This window comes from Puntigrus tetrazona, chromosome 4, assembly GCF_018831695.1.
Source record: "Puntigrus tetrazona isolate hp1 chromosome 4, ASM1883169v1, whole genome shotgun sequence".
Lineage (NCBI taxonomy): Eukaryota > Metazoa > Chordata > Actinopteri > Cypriniformes > Cyprinidae > Puntigrus > Puntigrus tetrazona.
Window position 1 is genome coordinate 4,199,518 of NC_056702.1, and position 24,656 is coordinate 4,224,173.

Sequence of the window (24,656 nt, forward strand, 5' to 3'; positions counted from 1 at the left end):
ACTCTGAACTTTCTTTTCACGGGGTCTCCTTCAAATTTCTGGTTTCAATTCATGCGGTTTTGTAGTTTTTAAAATTCGGTGTGCACAGCTTTTTTCAAGAGTGAAAACTGAACGCAGAGTTGCTTCATTCATCTCTTTTTTACCATTTTGCTCAACAGAAAATAATTTTCAGGTGCATGTACTTTAGGGTGCTTTGCATAATTGCGCGTGTGTCAAAGACTGCAGCCCCAAAAGACATATCATGCATAATAAACAAACAGAGCTCACAACCTTCAGTACTTTTTTTCCATTTATTTGTGCTTTGAGCAGGGCAGTTATTTGAAACTTTGCACGTTGGACACTTACTCATGCCTGTAGTACAACAGAATTTAGACTGCTGGTAAGCAAATTCAAAAGATTTACGCGTTCAAATAATCCCTCATCCAAAAAAAAAAAAAGAGCATGCGTACACAACCTCAGCAGATTGAGATTGATTTCTCAGTCTAGAGTTAATGTGCCACTGTCCCATCACTGGGACGCGGAGGTCGCAGCATCCTCCTGTGGTCTCAAAGAGAACTGCAGTAGAAAGTCCCACTGCTCTGCGACAGAAAGGATTCAGACGATTCCACAGCTTGTGCATGATGTGCTGCTTTCAGCTGTCCTGGAGGAGGTCATGGCATCCACTGGAAATCGCTTGATGCTTGTCTTCCTCCTTTCGCAAAAGACAAAACAGATCCACTTTAATGTACTTGAGTCTGAACTCGAAAAAGGAAGGTTGGCATCATTGAAAATGAGTCCTGTAAGACATAAGAAATGTTCTCAGTTAGAATGTTCTTCCGCGGGATGCATGCACTTCTGTTTATTAACCGCTATCTCTTTTTGTGGGCTTGTCTGTGTTTGAAATGAAGCAATGTTTCAAAAGCACCCATAGCTGTTGCCTGTCCTGATAAATCAAAGAAATCACTTGTGATATTGCAGCTACGTGAACAGATAACATGCTAAAATGCTCAGAGGGGTGGGTCTACACACACGCACACGCATAGAGCACACCTTGAGCCAAGAGATCTGTGGCTCACAGGTAAGAGCGCTGCCTCACGGTTCAGAGCTCGTTGGTTCGATCCCAGCCGGAGCTCCTTGAGTAGACGATTCAGGAGAGCCAAAGCTTTAACTAGCTTATTGTACCATCACACAAACGGTGACATAAAGAAGTTCCAGCACATCTCACGCCAAGAGGTCTGTGGCTCACTGGTAAGGGCACTGCCTCACGGTTCGGAGGTTGCCGGTTCGATCTCGCTGAGGCTGTCTGTGACAGGGGGGGCTAAAGCTTTAACTAGACTAGTATTATATCACACAAACAGTGACATACAAGTTCCAGCGCGACCAGCGACAAGAGATCTGTGGCTCACTGGTCAGAGCACTGCCTCACGGGTTCAGAGGTCGCTGGTTCAATCCCAGCCGGATCTCGCGTTACGTGTGAATGGCGCGCATGGAGTGCGTGTGCTGTGTGAATGAAGGACGGGGATGGCTCGGGTCCCCCCCGAGCCCCGGCACCATGTCCAGCAGGGGTTATGCTTCTTGATTTCAAAAATTGAAATTTGCCTGTATAAAAAATTTGAGCCGCCGTCCCTTCCCCGCCCGCTTAGGTTACCATCATTTGCTTTCTAGAGGAGTGACCCCCCCCCACAAAGAAAATGATGGCAACCTACGCATCAACTACACACAACACGACACAAAACAAGCCTCACCCGTCCTTCAGCACGTGTCCATCATTACAGTCAGTGTCTGTCCTCACGCTCCAGAGCTCTGCTTCCGTACAACACCTCTCTTACTCTGCAGGGGCAACACAGATGGATAAAGACTTTAGAGTTTGTTTTAACAAATTATGGAAAACAAAAATAATACAACTCTATATGTTTTAGACAAATATCTATAACCAGTGATACTGGAGGAGTGACATTTAAAGACACTCAAGGCTATTCATGTACAGAAAATAAATTCAATACACCTTTTCTATGGTCTTTAAAGCAAACAATGTTTAAGTGGTTAAAACAGGGGATACAATTATTCGCGCAACACTATGGTGTCGCGCTTTGAATCAAATGATTCACAAAACGCCTTTTAAATCCTGTTCTGAATCAAATGATTCGAATCCCAATACGTGATCCGATTCGAAATCCTGTTCTGAATCAAATGATTCGAATCCCCAAAAGTGATCCGATTCGAAATCCTGTTCTGAATCAAATGATTCACAAAACGATTCAAATCATTGGGCTTAATAATGTTCCCCGCCCTTTCAAAAATCGGCCAATCCGGAAGGAGAGGGCGCCGTCACCCACTCCCATTGGTCCGACTCGTTAATCAATCACACTGTTTGACAGCACGTAAACACACCCTCCATCACTTGATCACAAAACACGGTACCGTGTTGTTCTTTCAATCACTTTACACGTGTACAGTTGCAAATGTTCTCCGCCTGCCAAGTAGAGGTTGATCGTTTACGTTAAATGTGAACACGGCGACAACGATGCATTCGATGTAGAATTTCATAATTGCATTTATTTCGACACTATTAACGTGTTTGTGGCCGACTGAACGATCGACCGACTGCCTGATAACCTCAAAATATCACGTTTCGACTAACGTTTGTTGTGTGAGCGCGTGTAGTGCTTGTGTTTCTGTGGGGTTTAGGTAACTCACATCGACGCGAACTGCCGTGTTTTCTTCCCAGGTTTCTACTTCTTCTGATCAGTCGGGGGTTCGAAGTCTCTGAAGGCGCCTCTGCCGCCTTGTGGAGCGGATGAAAAATGCAGTTCACTTTACTACCGGCTGTCGTGTCACAGCCTCATCAGACTCAACGTTGTTTCAGATTAATTTACTGGCTATATTCCCAAGTAACACGTGCATGAATAAATATTCAAGTACTCAAGTTCCGTATTTGTTAAGTGTGAAGAAAGGCTTGTGACGAATCACGGCTCCTCTTGTGGCCCGTTACGCTGAAAACGCAAAGCCGAGTTGGTCGGCCAGAGGACAGAGGTTCATATTTCCAAAGTTGGGTGTTTTTGTGTTTGTTTTTCTCCAAGTAAGAAGTTCGAGGGCAAAAAGAAGAAAGCAAGCAATGTAAGGACCGCTGTCATATAAAGAAAGGTTAGAACTACTAGCTGAGTCCCAATTAATGTACTGATGTGTGCAGTAAGGGTTTTGACAGACAGTTTTACACATTTCTAAAACCATGCACTCTGAACTTTCTTTTCACGGGTCTCCTTCAAATTTCTGGTTTCAATTCATGCGGTTTTGTAGTTTTTAAAATTCGGTGTGCACAGCTTTTTCAAGAGTGAAAACTGAACGCAGAGTTGCTTCATTCATCTCTTTTTTACCATTTTGCTCAACAGAAAATAATTTTCAGGTGCATGTACTTTAGGGTGCTTTGCATAATTGCGCGTGTGTCAAAGACTGCAGCCCCAAAAGACATATCATGCATAATAAACAAACAGAGCTCACAACCTTCAGTATTTTTTTCCCATTTATTTGTGCTTTGAGCAGGGCAGTTATTTGAAACTTTGCACGTTGGACACTTACTCATGCCTGTAGTACAACAGAATTTAGACTGCTGGTAAGCAAATTCAAAAGATTTACGCGTTCAAATAATCCCTCATCCAAAAAAAAAAAAAGAGCATGCGTACACAACCTCAGCAGATTGAGATTGATTTCTCAGTCTAGAGTTAATGTGCCACTGTCCCATCACTGGGACGCGGAGGTCGCAGCATCCTCCTGTGGTCTCAAAGAGAACTGCAGTAGAAAGTCCCACTGCTCTGCGACAGAAAGGATTCAGACGATTCCACAGCTTGTGCATGATGTGCTGCTTTCAGCTGTCCTGGAGGAGGTCATGGCATCCACTGGAAATCGCTTGATGCTTGTCTTCCTCCTTTCGCAAAAGACAAAACAGATCCACTTTAATGTACTTGAGTCTGAACTCGAAAAAGGAAGGTTGGCATCATTGAAAATGAGTCCTGTAAGACATAAGAAATGTTCTCAGTTAGAATGTTCTTCCTTGGGATGCATGCACTTCTGTTTATTAACCGCTATCTCTTTTTGTGGGCTTGTCTGTGTTTGAAATGAAGCAATGTTTCAAAAGCACCCATAGCTGTTGCCTGTCCTGATAAATCAAAGAAATCACTTGTGATATTGCAGCTACGTGAACAGATAACATGCTAAAATGCTCAGAGGGGTGGGTCTACACACACGCACACGCATAGAGCACACCTTGAGCCAAGAGATCTGTGGCTCACAGGTAAGAGCGCGCTGCCTCACGGTTCAGAGCTCGTTGGTTCGATCCCAGCCGGAGCTCCTTGAGTAGACGATTCAGGAGAGCCAAAGCTTTAACTAGCTTATTGTACCATCACACAAACGGTGACATAGAAGTTCCAGCACATCTCACGCCAAGAGGTCTGTGGCTCACTGGTAAGGGCACTGCCTCACGGTTCGGAGGTTGCCGGTTCGATCTCGCTGAGGCTGTCTGTGACAGGGGGGGCTAAAGCTTTAACTAGACTAGTATTATATCACACAAACAGTGACATACAAGTTCCAGCGCGACCAGCGACAAGAGATCTGTGGCTCACTGGTCAGAGCACTGCCTCACGGGTTCAGAGGTCGCTGGTTCAATCCCAGCCGGATCTCGCGTTGCACGTGTGAATGGCGCGCATGGAGTGCGTGTGCTGTGTGAATGAAGGACGGGGGATGGCTCGGGTCCCCGAGCCCCGGCACCATGTCCAGCAGGGGTTATGCTTCTTGATTTCAAAAATTGAAATTTGCCTGTATAAAAATTTGAGCGCCGTCCCTTCTCGCTCGCATAGGTTACCATCATTTGCTTTCTAGAGGAGTGACTCCCCCACAAAGAAAATGATGGCAACCTACGCATCAACTACACAACACGACACAAAACAAGCCTCACCCGTCCTTCAGCACGTGTCCATCATTACAGTCAGTGTCTGTCCTCACGCTCCAGAGCTCTGCTTCCGTACAACACCTCTCTTACTCTGCAGGGGCAACACAGATGGATAAAGACTTTAGAGTTTGTTTTAACAAATTATGGAAAACAAAAATAATACAACTCTATATGTTTTAGACAAATATCTATAACCAGTGATACTGGAGGAGTGACATTTAAAGACACTCAAGGCTATTCATGTACAGAAAATAAATTCAATACACCTTTTCTATGGTCTTTAAAGCAAACAATGTTTAAGTGGTTAAAACAGGGGATACAATTATTCGCGCAACACTATGGTGTCGCGCTTTGAATCAAATGATTCACAAAACGCCCTTTTAAATCCTGTTCTGAATCAAATGATTCGAATCCCAATACGTGATCCGATTCGAAATCCTGTTCTGAATCAAATGATTCGAATCCCCAAAAGTGATCCGATTCGAAATCCTGTTCTGAATCAAATGATTCACAAAACGATTCAAATCATTGGGCTTAATAATGTTCCCCGCCTTTCAAAAAATCGGCCAATCCGGAAGGAGAGGCGGCGCCGTCACCCACTCCCATTGGTCCGACTCGTTAATCAATCACACTGTTTGACAGCACGTAAACACACCCTCCATCACTTGATCACAAAACACGGTACCGTGTTGTTCTTTCAATCACTTTACACGTGTACAGTTGCAAATGTTCTCCGCCTGCCAAGTAGAGGTTGATCGTTTACGTTAAATGTGAACACGGCGACAACGATGCATTCGATGTAGAATTTCATAATTGCATTTATTTCGACACTATTAACGTGTTTGTGGCCGACTGAACGATCGACCGACTGCCTGATAACCTCAAAATATCACGTTTCGACTAACGTTTGTTGTGTGAACGCGTGTAGTGCTTGTGTTTCTGTGGGGTTTAGGTAACTCACATCGACGCGAACTGCCGTGTTTTCTTCCCAGGTTTCTACTTCTTCTGATCAGTCGGGGGTTCGAAGTCTCTGAAGGCGCCTCTGCCGCCTTGTGGAGCGGATGAAAAATGCAGTTCACTTTACTACCGGCTGTCGTGTCACAGCCTCATCAGACTCAACGTTGTTTCAGATTAATTTACTGGCTATATTCCCAAGTAACACGTGCATGAATAAATATTCAAGTACTCAAGTTCCGTATTTGTTAAGTGTGAAGAAAGGCTTGTGACGAATCACCGGCTCCCTCTTGTGGCCCGTTACGCGAAAACGCAAAGCCGAGTTGGTCGGCCAGAGGACAGAGGTTCATATTTCCAAAGTTGGGTGTTTTTTTGTTTTGTTTTTTTCTCCAAGTAAGAAGTTCGAGGGCAAAAAGAAGAAAGCAAGCAATGTAAGGACCGCTGTCATATAAAGAAAGGTTAGAACTACTAGCTGAGTCCCAATTAATGTACTGATGTGTGCAGTAAGGGTTTTGACAGACAGTTTTTACACATTTCTAAAACCATGCACTCTGAACTTTCTTTTCACGGGGTCTCCTTCAAATTTCTGGTTTCAATTCATGCGGTTTTGTAGTTTTTAAAATTCGGTGTGCACAGCTTTTTTCAAGAGTGAAAACTGAACGCAGAGTTGCTTCATTCATCTCTTTTTTACCATTTTGCTCAACAGAAAATAATTTTCAGGTGCATGTACTTTAGGGTGCTTTGCATAATTGCGCGTGTGTCAAAGACTGCAGCCCCAAAAGACATATCATGCATAATAAACAAACAGAGCTCACAACCTTCAGTACTTTTTTTCCATTTATTTGTGCTTTGAGCAGGGCAGTTATTTGAAACTTTGCACGTTGGACACTTACTCATGCCTGTAGTACAACAGAATTTAGACTGCTGGTAAGCAAATTCAAAAGATTTACGCGTTCAAATAATCCTCATCCAAAAAAAAAGAGCATGCGTACACAACCTCAGCAGATTGAGATTGATTTCTCAGTCTAGAGTTAATGTGCCACTGTCCCATCACTGGGACGCGGAGGTCGCAGCATCCTCCTGTGGTCTCAAAGAGAACTGCAGTAGAAAGTCCCACTGCTCTGCGACAGAAAGGATTCAGACGATTCCACAGCTTGTGCATGATGTGCTGCTTTCAGCTGTCCTGGAGGAGGTCATGGCATCCACTGAAATCGCTTGATGCTTGTCTTCCTCCTTTCGCAAAAGACAAAACAGATCCACTTTAATGTACTTGAGTCTGAACTCGAAAAAGGAAGGTTGGCATCATTGAAAATGAGTCCTGTAAGACATAAGAAATGTTCTCAGTTAGAATGTTCTTCCGCGGGATGCATGCACTTCTGTTTATTAACCGCTATCTCTTTTGTGGGCTTGTCTGTGTTTGAAATGAAGCAATGTTTCAAAAGCACCCATAGCTGTTGCCTGTCCTGATAAATCAAAGAAATCACTTGTGATATTGCAGCTACGTGAACAGATAACATGCTAAAATGCTCAGAGGGGTGGGTCTACACACACGCACACGCATAGAGCACACCTTGAGCCAAGAGATCTGTGGCTCACAGGTAAGAGCGCTGCCTCACGGTTCAGAGCTCGTTGGTTCGATCCCAGCCGGAGCTCCTTGAGTAGGCGATTCAGGAGAGCCAAAGCTTTAACTAGCTTATTGTACCATCACACAAACGGTGACATAGAAGTTCCAGCACATCTCACGCCAAGAGGTCTGTGGCTCACTGGTAAGGGCACTGCCTCACGGTTCGGAGGTTGCCGGTTCGATCTCGCTGAGGCTGTCTGTGACAGGGGCTAAAGCTTTAACTAGACTAGTATTATATCACACAAACAGTGACATACAAGTTCCAGCGCGACCAGCGACAAGAGATCTGTGGCTCACTGGTCAGAGCACTGCCTCACGGGTTCAGAGGTCGCTGGTTCAATCCCAGCCGGATCTCCGCGTTGCGTGTGAATGGTGCGCATGGAGTGCGTGTGCTGTGTGAATGAAGGGACGGGATGGCTCGGGTCCCCCGAGCCCCGGCACCATGTCCAGCAGGGGTTATGCTTCTTGATTTCAAAAATTGAATTTGCCTGTATAAAAATTTGAGCCGCATGTCCCTTCCCCGCCCGCTTAGGTTACCATCATTTGCTTTCTAGAGGAGTGACCCCACAAAGAAAATGATGGCAACCTACGCATCAACTACACAACACGACACAAAACAAGCCTCACCCGTCCTTCAGCACGTGTCCATCATTACAGTCAGTGTCTGTCCTCACGCTCCAGAGCTCTGCTTCCGTTACAACACCTCTCTTACTCTGCAGGGGCAACACAGATGGATAAAGACTTTAGAGTTTGTTTTAACAAATTATGGAAAACAAAAATAATACAACTCTATATGTTTTAGACAAATATCTATAACCAGTGATACTGGAGGAGTGACATTTAAAGACACTCAAGGCTATTCATGTACAGAAAATAAATTCAATACACCTTTTCTATGGTCTTTAAAGCAAACAATGTTTAAGTGGTTAAAACAGGGGATACAATTATTCGCGCAACACTATGGTGTCGCGCTTTGAATCAAATGATTCACAAAACGCCCTTTTAAATCCTGTTCTGAATCAAATGATTCGAATCCCAATACGTGATCCGATTCGAAATCCTGTTCTGAATCAAATGATTCGAATCCCCAAAGTGATCCGATTCGAAATCCTGTTCTGAATCAAATGATTCACAAAACGATTCAAATCATTGGGCTTAATAATGTTCCCGCCCTTTCAAAAAATCGGCCAATCCGGAAGGAGAGGCGGCGCCGTCACCCACTCCCATTGGTCCGACTCGTTAATCAATCACACTGTTTGACAGCACGTAAACACACCCTCCATCACTTGATCACAAAACACGGTACCGTGTTGTTCTTTCAATCACTTTACACGTGTACAGTTGCAAATGTTCTCCGCCTGCCAAGTAGAGGTTGATCGTTTTACGTTAAATGTGAACACGGCGACAACGATGCATTCGATGTAGAATTTCATAATTGCATTTATTTCGACACTATTAACGTGTTTGTGGCCGACTGAACGATCGACCGACTGCCTGATAACCTCAAAATATCACGTTTCGACTAACGTTTGTTGTGTGAACGCGTGTAGTGCTTGTGTTTCTGTGGGGTTTAGGTAACTCACATCGACGCGAACTGCCGTGTTTTCTTCCCAGGTTTCTACTTCTTCTGATCAGTCGGGGGTTCGAAGTCTCTGAAGGCGCCTCTGCCGCCTTGTGGAGCGGATGAAAATGCAGTTCACTTTACTACCGGCTGTCGTGTCACAGCCTCATCAGACTCAACGTTGTTTCAGATTAATTTACTGGCTATATTCCCAAGTAACACGTGCATGAATAAATATTCAAGTACTCAAGTTCCGATTTGTTAAGTGTGAAGAAAGGCTTGTGACGAATCACCGCTCCCTCTTGTGGCCCGTTACGCGAAAACGCAAAGCCGAGTTGGTCGGCCAGAGGACAGAGGTTCATATTTCCAAAGTTGGGTGTTTTTTTGTTTTGTTTTTTTCTCCAAGTAAGAAGTTCGAGGGCAAAAAGAAGAAAGCAAGCAATGTAAGGACCGCTGTCATATAAAGAAAGGTTAGAACTACTAGCTGAGTCCCAATTAATGTACTGATGTGTGCAGTAAGGGTTTTGACAGACAGTTTTTTACACATTTCTAAAACCATGCACTCTGAACTTTCTTTTCACGGGTCTCCTTCAAATTTCTGGTTTCAATTCATGCGTTTTGTAGTTTTTAAAATTCGGTGTGCACAGCTTTTTTCAAGAGTGAAAACTGAACGCAGAGTTGCTTCATTCATCTCTTTTTTACCATTTTGCTCAACAGAAAATAATTTTCAGGTGCATGTACTTTAGGGTGCTTTGCATAATTGCGCGTGTGTCAAAGACTGCAGCCCCAAAAGACATATCATGCATAATAAACAAACAGAGCTCACAACCTTCAGTACTTTTTTTCCATTTATTTGTGCTTTGAGCAGGGCAGTTATTTGAAACTTTGCACGTTGGACACTTACTCATGCCTGTAGTACAACAGAATTTAGACTGCTGGTAAGCAAATTCAAAAGATTTACGCGTTCAAATAATCCCTCATCCAAAAAAAAAAAGAGCATGCGTACACAACCTCAGCAGATTGAGATTGATTTCTCAGTCTAGAGTTAATGTGCCACTGTCCCATCACTGGGACGCGGAGGTCGCAGCATCCTCCTGTGGTCTCAAAGAGAACTGCAGTAGAAAGTCCCACTGCTCTGGCGACAGAAAGGATTCAGACGATTCCACAGCTTGTGCATGATGTGCTGCTTTCAGCTGTCCTGGAGGAGGTCATGGCATCCACTGAAATCGCTTGATGCTTGTCTTCCTCTTTCGCAAAAGACAAAACAGATCCACTTTAATGTACTTGAGTCTGAACTCGAAAAAGGAAGGTTGGCATCATTGAAAATGAGTCCTGTAAGACATAAGAAATGTTCTCAGTTAGAATGTTCTTCCGCTGGATGCATGCACTTCTGTTTATTAACCGCTATCTCTTTTTGTGGGCTTGTCTGTGTTTGAAATGAAGCAATGTTTCAAAAGCACCCATAGCTGTTGCCTGTCCTGATAAATCAAAGAAATCACTTGTGATATTGCAGCTACGTGAACAGATAACATGCTAAAATGCTCAGAGGGGTGGGTCTACACACACGCACACGCATAGAGCACACCTTGAGCCAAGAGATCTGTGGCTCACAGGTAAGAGCGCTGCCTCACGGTTCAGAGCTCGTTGGTTCGATCCCAGCCGGAGCTCCTTGAGTAGACGATTCAGGAGAGCCAAAGCTTTAACTAGCTTATTGTACCATCACACAAACGGTGACATAGAAGTTCCAGCACATCTCACGCCAAGAGGTCTGTGGCTCACTGGTAAGGGCACTGCCTCACGGTTCGGAGGTTGCCGGTTCGATCTCGCTGAGGCTGTCTGTGACAGGGGGGGCTAAAGCTTTAACTAGACTAGTATTATATCACACAAACAGTGACATACAAGTTCCAGCGCGACCAGCGACAAGAGATCTGTGGCTCACTGGTCAGAGCACTGCCTCACGGGTTCAGAGGTCGCTGGTTCAATCCCAGCCGGATCTCCGCGCGTTGCGTGTGAATGGCGCGCATGGAGTGCGTGTGCTGTGTGAATGAAGGGGACGAGGATGGCTCGGGTCCCCCGAGCCCGGCACCATGTCCAGCAGGGGTTATGCTTCTTGATTTCAAAAATTGAAATTTGCCTGTATAAAAATTTGAGCCGCCGTCCCTTCCCGCCCGCTTAGGTTACCATCATTTGCTTTCTAGAGGAGTGACCCCCCACAAAGAAAATGATGGCAACCTACGCATCAACTACACAACACGACACAAAACAAGCCTCACCGTCCTTCAGCACGTGTCCATCATTACAGTCAGTGTCTGTCCTCACGCTCCAGAGCTCTGCTTCCATTACAACACCTCTCTTACTCTGCAGGGGCAACACAGATGGATAAAGACTTTAGAGTTTGTTTTAACAAATTATGGAAAACAAAAATAATACAACTCTATATGTTTTAGACAAATATCTATAACCAGTGATACTGGAGGAGTGACATTTAAAGACACTCAAGGCTATTCATGTACAGAAAATAAATTCAATACACCTTTTCTATGGTCTTTAAAGCAAACAATGTTTAAGTGGTTAAAACAGGGGATACAATTATTTCGCAACACTATGGTGTCGCGCTTTGAATCAAATGATTCACAAAACGCCCTTTTAAATCCTGTTCTGAATCAAATGATTCGAATCCCAATACGTGATCCGATTCGAAATCCTGTTCTGAATCAAATGATTCGAATCCCCAAAAGTGATCCGATTCGAAATCCTGTTCTGAATCAAATGATTCACAAAACGATTCAAATCATTGGGCTTAATAATGTTCCCGCCCTTTCAAAAAATCGCCAATCCGGAAGGAGAGGCGGCGCCGTCACCCACTCCCATTGGTCCGACTCGTTAATCAATCACACTGTTTGACAGCACGTAAACACACCCTCCATCACTTGATCACAAAACACGGTACCGTGTTGTTCTTTCAATCACTTTACACGTGTACAGTTGCAAATGTTCTCCGCCTGCCAAGTAGAGGTTGATCGCGTTACGTTAAATGTGAACACGGCGACAACGATGCATTCGATGTAGAATTTCATAATTGCATTTATTTCGACACTATTAACGTGTTTGTGGCCGACTGAACGATCGACCGACTGCCTGATAACCTCAAAATATCACGTTTCGACTAACGTTTGTTGTGTGAACGCGTGTAGTGCTTGTGTTTCTGTGGGGTTTAGGTAACTCACATCGACGCGAACTGCCGTGTTTTCTTCCCAGGTTTCTACTTCTTCTGATCAGTCGGGGGTTCGAAGTCTCTGAAGGCGCCTCTGCCGCCTTGTGGAGCGGATGAAAAATGCAGTTCACTTTACTACCGCTGTCGTGTCACAGCCTCATCAGACTCAACGTTGTTTCAGATTAATTTACTGGCTATATTCCCAAGTAACACGTGCATGAATAAATATTCAAGTACTCAAGTTCCGTATTTGTTAAGTGTGAAGAAAGGCTTGTGACGAATCACCGGCTCCTCTTGTGGCCCGTTACGAAAACGCAAAGCCGAGTTGGTCGGCCAGAGGACAGAGGTTCATATTTCCAAAGTTGGGTGTTTTTTGTTTTGTTTTTTCTCCAAGTAAGAAGTTCGAGGGCAAAAAGAAGAAAGCAAGCAATGTAAGGACCGCTGTCATATAAAGAAAGGTTAGAACTACTAGCTGAGTCCCAATTAATGTACTGATGTGTGCAGTAAGGTTTTTCCGACAGACAGTTTTATAACATTTCTAAACCATGCACTCTTGAACTTTCTTTTCACGGGTCTCCTTCAAATTTCTGGTTTCAATTCATGTTTTGTAGTTTTAAATTGGCAGGTACAGCTTTTTTCAAGAGTGAAAACTGAACGTGAGAGTTGCTTCATTCATCTCTTTTTACCATTTTGCTCAATAGAAATGTCACTTTCAGGTGCATGTACTTTGGGTGCTTTGTGAAGAATGTACAGTGTCAAAAAGACTGCAGCCCTAAAAAAGATATAGTCATGCATAATAAACAAACAGAGCTCATAAATCTTCAGTATTTTTTCCATTTATTTAAAGCTTGAGCAGGCAGTTATTTGAAATGCACGTTGGACACTTACCATGCTCTGTAGAGACAACAGAATTTAGACTAAGTGGTAAGTAAATCTGCAGATTTACAAGGCTCAAATAACTCTCATCCAAAAAAAGAGTACGCGATACAAATCCTCAGCAGATTGAGATTGGATTTCAGTCTAGAGTTAATGCCACTGTCTCATCACTGGGACGCGTGGAGTGTCGCAGCATCCTCCGTGGTCTCAAAGAGAACTGGAGGGAAAGTCCCATCTACAGAAAGGATTCAGACATTCCACAGCTTGTGCATGATGTGCTTCAGCTGTCCTGAGGAGGTCATGGCATCCATCAAAATCGCTTGATGCTTGTCTTCTCCCTTTCGCAGTACAAAACAGATCCACTTTAATGTACTTGAGTCTGAACTCAAAAGGAAGGCTGGCATCATTGAAAATGAGTCCTGTAAGACATAAGAAATGTTCTTGTGTTATAAATCACTTCGTTGGATGCATGCACTTCTGCTTATTAACAACTGCCATTCTTTTTGTGGGCTGTCTGTGTTTAAATGAAGCAATGTTTGAAAGCACCCATAGCTGCTGTCAACCTGATAAACCAAAAGAACATCCTGTGGAGGACACAATACGTGAACAGAGCACATGCTAAATGCCTGAGGGGTGGGCTCACACACACGACATCAAAAGAGAGCAGCACTTGAGCTAAGAGATCTGTGGCTGCAGGTAAGAGCGCCAGTTCAATGTTCAGAGCCCTCTGCTGGTCTCGATCCTGAGCCAGAGCTTCCTTGAGTAGACGATCCAGGAGAGTTTCAAAGCTTTTCTTTAACTTAGCTCATTGTACTAATGTTGCCAAATGCAGACATAGAAGTTCCAGCACATCTCACGCCATATGTGCCCGTGCTCACTGGTAAGGGCACTGCCTCACGGTTCGAGGTTGCCGCCCGATCTCGCGAGGCCAGTTCAGACAGGGGCTAAAGCTTTAACTAGACCAGTAGCTTACATCACAAGACATACAAGTTCCAGCGCCGTACTAGCGCATATGAGATCTGTGGCCTACCGGCCGTGAGCACTGCCTCACGTGGTTCAGGAGGTCGCCGGTCAATCCCAAAGCCGATCTCCGCATGCGTGAAAATGGCGCGCATGGAGTGCGTAGTTGTGTGAATGAAGGACGGATGGCCTTCGGTCCCAGCCCTTCGCACCACAAGTCCAGCAGTGGGTTAGTCTTCTGATTTCAAAATTGAACTACTGTATAAAAATTTGAGCCGCGTCCTTCTGCCTGCTTAGGTAAGCCAGCTCATCATCTGTTTTCCAGAGGAGTGACCCACAAAGAAAATGATACCACGCATCAACTAAGCTACAACACGCACACAAAAGTCAAGCCTTCACCCGCCCTTCAGCACGGTTCATCATTACAGTCAGGCGTTCGTCCTCACGCCCAGAGCCTCAGTTTCAAGAGCAACACTTCTCTCACTTCGAAAATACAGATGGATAAAGACTTCGGGAGTTTGTTTTAACAAACAGGAAAATAAAAATAATACAAATTGAAGGTTTTAGAGAATATCTATGTTCAGATACTGGAGGGAGCATTTAAAGACACTCAAAGGCTATCATGTACAGAAATAAATTCACACACTTTTCTGGCGGCTCAAAGCAACAATAATATGTTAAACAGGGGACACAATGACTGGCAGAACACTATGTGTGTCGCGTGAACTAAATGATTCGCAAACTCTTTAAATCCTGCTCTGAATCGTCGATTCAATCCAACACGCGATCCTATCTCCGAACTGTTCTGAATCAAATGATCAATCAAAAGTGATCCGATTCGAAATCCACCGTGAATCAAATGATCACAACGATCAAACTGGCTGGGCTTCGCAATAATGTTCCCGCCCTTTCAAAATCAACTGAAGAGAGGCGCTGGCCACCCACCGCATTGGTCCACTCGCTAATCAATCACACTGTTTGACAGCAATGAACACACCTCCGTTTCACTTGATCACAGCACGCAGTACCGTGTTGTCTTCAAATCACTTTTACCGTACGCGCAAATGTTCTGCCGCAGAGGCGATCGCCATGCTAAATGTAAACACGCAGCGACAACGATGCCTGATGCAGAAATTTCATAATTGCATTTATTTCACACTATTTAACGCGTTTGGTGGCTTCATCGAACGATCGACTCACCGCCTGATAACTCAAAATACGCCACTTTAACGCTACGTGAACTGCAGCCGTGTTTCGTGGGGCTTTAGGTAATCACATCGACGCGTAACTGCCAAGTTTTCTCTTCCAGCTTTCACTTCTTCTGATCAGTCAAATAGTTCTGAAGAAGCTTGCTACCTTGTGGAGCGACGAAAATGCAGTTCGCTTGGCTACCGGGCTAATGGTTGCCAGCCTACCAGACCTAACCGTAGAGCCTCAGATAATTTACTGGGCTATATTCCTGGCAACACGTGCGGCATGAACAATAGTCTGGCGCAATTTCAAGTCTGTATTTGTTATGCAGTATGCTTCAGGACGAATCACCGCCTCTTGTGGCTCACATGCTGAAAAATCTGTGTCGAAAGTTATTCTGCTGTGATATAGAGGTTCATATTTCCAAAGTTGGGTGTTTTTATTTGCTTTTTCTCCAGCAAGAAGTTCGAGGGGGAAAAAAGAAGAAAGCAAGCAAATGTAAGGACTGTCATATAAAGAAAGGTTAGAACTACTAGCTTGAGTCCCAACTAATGTACTGATGTGTGCAGTAAGGGGTTTTGACAGAGAAGTAGGTTATCAAACCATGCACTGAACTTTCTTTCACGGGTCTCCTTCAAATTTCTGGTTTCAATCTATGCGGTTTTGTAGTTTTTAAAATTCAGTACAGCTTTTTCTAAGAGTGAAACCAACATAGATGTCGTATTCAATTTTTTTTAACATCATCAACAGAAATAATTAGTGCATGTACTTAGGTGCTTTGCATAATCATGCTGTGGTGTCAAAGCAGATCATATTCCAAAAGAGGTATTACTAGCACAACAAATAGAGCCATAACCTCTAGTATTTTTTTCCATTTTATTTAAATGAGCAGTAAAGATTTGAAACTTTTGTGCATCGCGTTGACACTTACTTCATGCCTGTAGTATACATAATAGACTGCTGTGGGCACCAGTGACGACGCAGTTCAAATAATCCTCATCCAAAAAAAGAGTATGCGAGAACAACTTCAGTGATTGAGATTGATTTCTCAGTCAGAGCACGTGCCACTGTCCCATCACTGGGACGCGGAGGTCGCATCCTCTCAGCCCAAAGAACTGCAGTCCCACTGCCTCATACAGGAAAGGATCTCAGACGATTCAGCTTGTGCATGATGCTGCTTTCATTGTTCTGGAGAGGCCATGGTAGACCCACTGAAATCGCTGATGCTTGTCTTCTCCTCTCTTCTGAAGACAAAACAGATCCACTTTTTTGTAAACAATCCTGCACGTGTCGGAAAGTTGTATCCAGTATGAGCACTCAAGTTGGAAGTCTGGCCTCTGCCTCTGGCGGAGGGGAATTGCATTCAGTCTCCACATTCAAGTTAGGCAAACTGGCTCAGAAAAATGTGTTGGTTCAGGTCAACAACATTCTCACTATAAAATATTTAGCCTCTTAACATTTGTGAAATTTATTATTTATTATGATAGAGTAAGGAAAATAATCGATTGCCCTTTGTGGCAGTAGGTGTATCACATTAATAACAAAGTCAATCAGTAGGTGTGGTTACAGTAAAACTACAACTAACCTTTTGACAAAGAATGGAATGAAACTAGCATTAAATTAGACGCTATTAAAAACGTAGTTCTGAGTTAGTACATTAATAATTTTTTACTTCATGTTGAGAGACAAATAATAAATTTCTTAGATAGATTAATTAAACTAGATTAGGAATCATTATATATTTAAGTACTTTATAAACATGCCTTAAAAAGAGTACTTCAAATACTGATCTATATCTTAGGACAAAACACACAGTGCAAGTATTTTCAGTTAAAACAAATACGCATTTAGCTCAGATTTACATGCTGAAGTTACTGAGAAGCAAAGTAAAGTTAAGTAGCAAAACCTAATGAGCATTAGAATGCAACAAAATACTATTACTATTATTTACTAAAAACAATAGAAGTGCTATAAATGAAACTATAACAAAGCGCAGGTGAGAGGCATCAAGCCTGCTAAAATAAACTTACACAGACCTTTCTCAAAAAGCTTGAATAAGTCACATTATGATTTTCTGAGATTTACAAATAACATTTATTTCCTCCATTCTGTTATTTCATATTTAATAAATTAAATTAATGTCTAAGAATGAATATAATACAGTTATAATAGTCCTGTCTATTTTGATATGAATATACTTCTGCTTAAAGGGACAACAGTAACATAACATGCAAGGTGATGTAAAATCTTTGTTTATCTAATAATAAAATATGTTACAATAGATGATATGTGAATATTTAAATATATAACCAGCCTAATCTAACGAATATTTGGAACAATGATGCAAAATATTCTTGTACACCCTCTAATTAATACATCAGAACAGTGCAGCTTATTAGCTTTTTATATTTAAGTTTCTTACTGTTACAGAAAGTACGCTACAAAATCTCTGTCCAATCTAGACATATACACAAAAAAAAAAAAACATTTAAAATAATGAGCGTGTTTACGCAATTTCAAACATGCCCATAAAAAGGTAACAGAGTATTTATTATTTTGACTGGTATCGAGATACAAATATGCTCAGGAACTTGTATGATAAACAACATCAGTTTTTTGATGTACGACGCTTTGATGATGTCTGATGATCTTGCTGCGCCAGTCGTCCTTACACAAAGGAACGCATCTCAAAGTCATTATTTTGGGTTTAGGATCAGCCTGATCCTCTTCTGGTTCTGAATGGGATCTGTATAAAACGTAATGGTTAGATGTTACATCTACCTGTTAGATGAAGTCAACCAGCTGACATTGTTACCTGTCATGTTCGAGCGAAGCGACAGAATCCGTGGTTGATCCTCGCGTAGTGGGAATAAAGCTGCTCTGAGACGGCACTACAGCACGTGCTTGTGTTTCACCATCCCTGAAGTTCTGCAGTCTGGGAACTTTAAGAGATGAGTTTGAGAGTCTTTAAACCTAAGAAAGAGAATTTCATGAGCAGTGAAGCAAAAAGTTTCTTTCACTTTTGTAATGGATTTAGAAAATGGTACTCTTTCTTCTTCTCTTGCATCTTTTGGATTCTTCACTCTGCCCTTCTTCCAGGGTTGTTTTGGTTTCTCCAAGGCTCGTCTTTCCTAGCTCCTGCTCTCCAGCTCTGATTGGCCGAGAGGGTCCGAGAGTGTCCCTCTGAGGTCACCGCTCATGATGATGCTGCAGTGGGATATCTGGACTGGTCGGCATTCTCGCTTGTCATCTGAAAGTAAGTGAAGAGAGATGAGAGACAGAGAATACAGGCTTTGTGGGACACACATTATTTTGGTAACTATTTAGTACTGGCTAATATATTAATATTTTTAATTTTAGCTGACAATATATGTAAATTCTGTAATTTGTTTAAATTATTTCACATCAGTAGTTATACTATTTATTACTCTCAAATGATTTATCACTAATCAAGTAATAAGGAATAAAAGTTAATATATGTATGTGCACTGTGTTTATTTATACAAATATGAATTTATTTTCAAATATTTACATATGATTATACATGTATTTATATTATTATATAATATATGTTATATTTAATATATAAAGTTAATACATTTTTTTGAAATATATACATGGCTGGTGTTTATATTCATAAATATATAATAAGCACATACAGTACACACATATTATGTAAACAAACTACTTTTGGATGCAATTACTGTTGACAGCACTAATACTATTATCATTTATGAAATTTATTATTATTAAATACTTTATTTCTAGCAATATTTCTAGATTTTAGGTACTTTAATGTCAAACTAAAATAAAATGTTAAAGTAAAAAGTTGTGATGTTATTTCATCTAATTTACTTGAACAAATATAAATTTAGCTGATTATAACCCTTGTGCACACAAAAGACTTACGTGTGAGACTGTAAATAACTGGTCTATGAATATCAAGTAGGCTGCAGCTGTGAGTGTGACTGGGATTGGCTGGAGAGGTGAGTTCTGATTTGTTCCTGCTTGGAGGAAATACGCTCAGGGGTGCCGTGGGTTGCAGGTGAAATGACTAGCGAGGAAATTACACACATGATTTACAAACATAGCTTATAAATCTTGTAGCCCTATAGAATGACCAAAGTCAAATCTGAGGTACCACAGGTAATTCAAAGGTCCAAAGCCCCGGAGTTCAATGATGGTTTCACTGCTTGAGTACCCCACTGCACCGCCTGAAGAAGCTTTCAGAAGAGAGGAAGTGGTGCAGATCTGTTATTCAGATTCAAACTCACATAGCATCTTTTTAAACTGTACAAAATAAAAATTTCTAAATCAGATTATTTTTCCCAAATGCATCAAATCATTGAATTGTAACAAAGTTATTTTTCAAATTGAAACGCACAAAGTAAGCCATCCATACATAATCTAATGCGATTTTAAGAATGTGGATATTGCATGGTCATAGTGATATTAAAAATGCCGCCTGATATCTGAAAGCACTAGGCTATACTAAGCACAAGACGGTTTAGGAAAAAGCGGATAAACATGACAGAACAAACATTGATTAATCGATTTTTGCATACAATTAAATCTCATAGATACAATACAGATTTTTTCTTGCCTGCAAGTGACGTTTTTTTCATTCCACTGGAAAAGTAAGCCAGCAGTCCCATGCGAGGTTAGCGCAGGAGGCAGTAATTAACATAACTTTAAATGACACACTTGTTATTCTACAACAGTAATAACCACTATTCACAGGTTGTCTGATCTACAGACATGTGTGATCTGCACTGGAATCTGAAACGATCTGTGTGCCGTGGACGGGCTGGGCGGCGCTAGCAGATCGAGAACCACTACCACAACCTTGTTCATCGTGACGGCGGTGCGCCTCCAATGATTCTGAAGCCCTTTTCAACAAGACTACATTACGACACACGCTCAGTGTTCGGGAACTTCATTATGTCAATTACAAAAGAGCGTGCGTGGCTCTCACCAGGGAAAAAGAGTGGAAGTCTTTGCATTGGCCACTTGTCTTTGATGGTTCATCATTTGCTGCGGAGCCACTGAGGCGAGCTTAACTGCTCCAGCCACCGCCAGAATGTCCTACCACTTTGGCATTCATCCTCCACATCCAGTTCGCCATCCTGCTCACACAGATATGGCACTGTCCATAATGAGTCTATGAATAGGTATGTGAATTTTGCTGGGAAACCAGCCTGCGAACGCAGGTTGATGTCATCTTCTTGGTCTACCGTGCGCCGCTCTGTTTCCAGTTAAGGTAGTTGAGCTATTTGAGCGGCACTGTTTCTCTGTTGCACAATACCTCTAGCCACCGATGCCCAAGAGACTTCTGAGCGCAACATCACCCGCCCCTGTGCCTGGGTCAACTCGTGGACTACCTCTCGCAATCCTTCTCCTCCTCTCCTCCGTCCATTTAATTTAAAGCATAGAGTTTATGAGAGTGTTACAATAATAAGCATGATAAAAATAAATTGGATAATAAATATAGTATTTTTTAGATAATTAATCTCTACTTACATTTCTAGTTTCAATATTTTCTACATTAGGTTTTTGTAATAATTGCTTTGTTAAATATTTTATATAAACAATATTAAGTTATAATTTAGAAGTTATATTTGTTTGTGTGTGTATAGATATATATAGTGTATATATATATATATTTTATATATATATATATATATATATATATATATATATATATATATATGTTATATATATATATATATATATATATATATATATATATATATATAGTATATATTATTATTTGAAATGTACATTTGGGAAAATTCAACTGCATGGCATGTGTCCTCTTATGACACGGCAGCAACTTCTCACAGACGATGCACTTTCATGCACTGGGCACGCCCTATGGTAGCCTGCAATCATTTCCATGTTTCCTCCTCGCCTATTAACACACACACAATTTGACACATGCTGATCACACATTCAGGTCACATTTCATTTACATTCAAGATTCATGGTTAAACTTACTTTTCACCTATTGACTTCATCAGTGTGTATTCTAAACGACAAGAATAATAGCACATATCAAAATATCACATACCAGTCACTTCTGGTGCAATTGATCTAGTTTGGATCTAAATATGTTTAAAGGATTAATAAAAATCCAAATTTACTTGCTTCACGTTTGAGTCAGTTATCAGATATTCAGAATATTACGCCTAGTAATATTGTGCTTAACAACGCTCTGCTCAACTACATGCTATACCATGTGTAAAACTCTTCCGCTTCTTCTTTTCGACATCTCTACAAAGATGATCTGTGAAAATCAACTTCTTCTGCTCTGAGTCAGGTGCACAGAAAGATGAATAGTAGGGAAAGTGTAATCAAAGATGGTACTTCCAGCAAATGTGATACATCTATAATGTGCGCTCACTTCCTTAAATAACGTCTATGTTGGTCATCAGGAGATCAATCTCTCTTTTGACTACATACTCTGTTTCCATTTAGACCTAAGAATATATAAAGAATATATAGCTGTGTGTACTTTGTAAAATTGTAGTCCTATTTATATGCTGGTTTGCATGACAATACAGAGTTGTATCATTAAGAAATATGTTGACCTTTACACCAGTGTGTCTTTATCTCTCTTTGTGGTGTGAACCAGGCTTGACTGACAGCAGATACATCTACCTTTGGGCAGAAGAATCAGTTGGCAAACAACATTTTATTTATATAATACTTCAAATAATCAGAAATGAAATTATTAAAACCACAAAAGCAATTAAGATGATAATGCTGTATAGCACTCATAAATATTTTTTTACTGTTCCAGAAGGATCATTTGGATTTCAGCTCCTACTTCCCTCATCTCTGTAGTGTTATTGTCACCCCTAAACTTTCTGCATCACCTTCTGTAACTAAAGCCGCACAAACCAAATTTACAGTTTGCCCATTCTATCACTGCAGCGGTGATGGCGTAACAGCTTTTTAAAGCATAATTTTATTTAACATTTTAAATTACATTTTAAAATATGCATTATTATTATTTTTATGTTTAAAATGTACATATATAATATGTTATTTTTTTACTGTTTACGTATATTTACTACAGACAATCCTTATATAAGACATAAATTACAAGATTATAAATATATGCATGCAACATTACAGTATATGCTGTATGTGTGTGTATTTAATATATACACACACACACATAATAAAACTATACACACACATTTGTAAACAAAACCTTTTTATTATTACACAGAACTTATATATTTGTAATTACATGTATATGATGTATAAGTATACATATAAAAACATAAGCAATCAGCATTTAAATAAAAACCTGTAATGCAATTTCTAAATCATTTTTAATCTGTATTTACTTCCCAGCATAGTATATTATTGGTATAGTGCATAATGCTATATCCCCTATATGTCCACATACTGCACTGGAAGGCCTCTACACCAATCAAATTCTCAGTGTAAATACTTGTAATAAAACTCGCTGGCTTCTTCACTCATTTGAATTATCATTTGCGTAAAAAGTCACCTTAATTATATAAAATAGTGTACAAACATGCCTTTGTCCATGAGTACTACTGCAGGAGGACACCAGGAGCATCTGTCGAGGTATAGAGTCCTGAGGGTCTTCATCTTCATTGACAACCGGGCAGCCGCTGTGAATATGTTCCTGTGGTCCTGGCCTGATCCCAGATCCTCCCATCTGCGTGTCCAAACCACACGCAGAGCAGGCTATATAAAAATTACTGTAATATAATACTGTACAGCATCACGCAGATAGTTCACGGGCTGTGGATCGCTTTTGAGGCTGTTTCACCATTCTGAGGGCAGCAGAATTATGCTCCCATCAGTATCCTGGAGAGTAAAATGTGACAGAATTACGGATTCATGAGTCACAGTGGCTGGGACATTCCTCTGCTCATGCTCAGCCTACAGGAAAGAAACACACATACAGTTAAATAGACTCACTTTAATGTGTTAAAGTGTGTTAATGTGTTAACTCAACACTTTATTTGCATTATAATGAATATTCAGTATACTAATGCAAATCAGAATGCAAAATATATAAATATTTAGATACAATCTGTTTGTATATATATAGAATATATATATATATATATATATATATATATATATATATATATATATATACATACATACACACACACACACTCATACACATATATATTTCTATTTTCTATTTCTCCAGTCAACGTGAACCTTTATTAAAACACAAATGTGTTCAAACTCTTTTTATACACAGCGAATAAATGTTTGTGCAATTACTCTTGATTATTGCCTTCTTGTAAATTTCCCATGTGCTCCTGTAATAAGCAGATGGTAATAACGAGATGTTTATGTTTATAGTAAATAAATATGAAGCCGTGTGAGGCACTGACGGCACTTTATTCATAAAGTGTTGTTTTCATGTAAAGAATGGAAAGACGAGTCCAGATACAGAGGTGAGCGAAAGTGAAACTTAGCTTGGTTTTGTACCATTCTGTTTTGTACGTGACTTCTGCAGTGACCAGGATGAATGGCAAATACCAGATGGAGGATATTTTTTTCTGGGTTGGCCTCATACAGATGGAAGTTGGGTCTACAGAAGCTCCAAGCTGGTGACTTCCGCTCTAAAAGTGTTTGAGTTTTTTGACTGAATGCCTGCTTGTGTTTTTAGTGCGCTATTTACAAGGTTATCTTATGTGTGGGGATTTAGTTTAGTAGAGGCAGCTTACAATTTTATGCTGTAAACATATCTGAATATATTAACACGCTTTCTTTATTTTATTCTAGCCTCAGCAGCGCCATACCTGCTGTTGAACATAAAGAAAGGCTAAGGCTTCTTATTTTGACAGGGCTTTCTTGTGTATTTTTTAAAAGTCTGTGAAGATTTGCAGCTGTACTTACGTTACCAGTATCATCCTATTAATGGCAAATGTTGAAATAAAAGTGAGATAAAAAATTAAATGAAAATGCCTGGGAAAATGAATAAATAAAATAGTGATATGTATTAGCAATGACATGTATAAAAATATGTATTTTCCTGTACATAGATACACAGGCACAGATAGGCCTATGGATCAAAATAAATAACAAAAAGTAATTTTTAATAGTCCAGCATGAAATTAAAAATAAAATAAAAATAAAAAAGAAGATATCAGTGCTATGGTCTGCACAAACATATTTTTGGTAGATGTTTATGCAATTAATTTCACCACTTGTCGCTCTGCTTTCATCTTATTTTTGTTTCTTCCTGACAATAAATAGGTGGTGTAATAGTGTGTCATTACTGGAATGAACATTGCCTTCTATTCTCTCTGTCGCTCTCCCAGCATGACTTTCTACTAAGGGTCCTTGA

General features: G+C 40.9%; 2 long non-coding RNA genes across 2 annotated transcripts; both read right to left on the reverse strand.

Annotated features, from left to right (window-relative positions):
- Positions 1 to 287: 287 nt before the first annotated feature.
- Positions 288 to 2,059, reverse strand: LOC122342416. The gene is made up of 3 exons (XR_006250561.1): positions 1,985 to 2,059; positions 1,725 to 1,809; positions 288 to 691 (listed from the first exon to the last, which is right to left on the reverse strand). It is a non-coding gene; the product is annotated as an uncharacterized LOC122342416 (long non-coding RNA).
- Positions 2,060 to 3,505: 1,446 nt separating this feature from the next.
- Positions 3,506 to 5,262, reverse strand: LOC122342442. Its single transcript, XR_006250567.1, has 3 exons — positions 5,188 to 5,262; positions 4,928 to 5,012; positions 3,506 to 3,901 (listed from the first exon to the last, which is right to left on the reverse strand). It is a non-coding gene; the product is annotated as an uncharacterized LOC122342442 (long non-coding RNA).
- Positions 5,263 to 24,656: the final 19,394 nt, after the last annotated feature.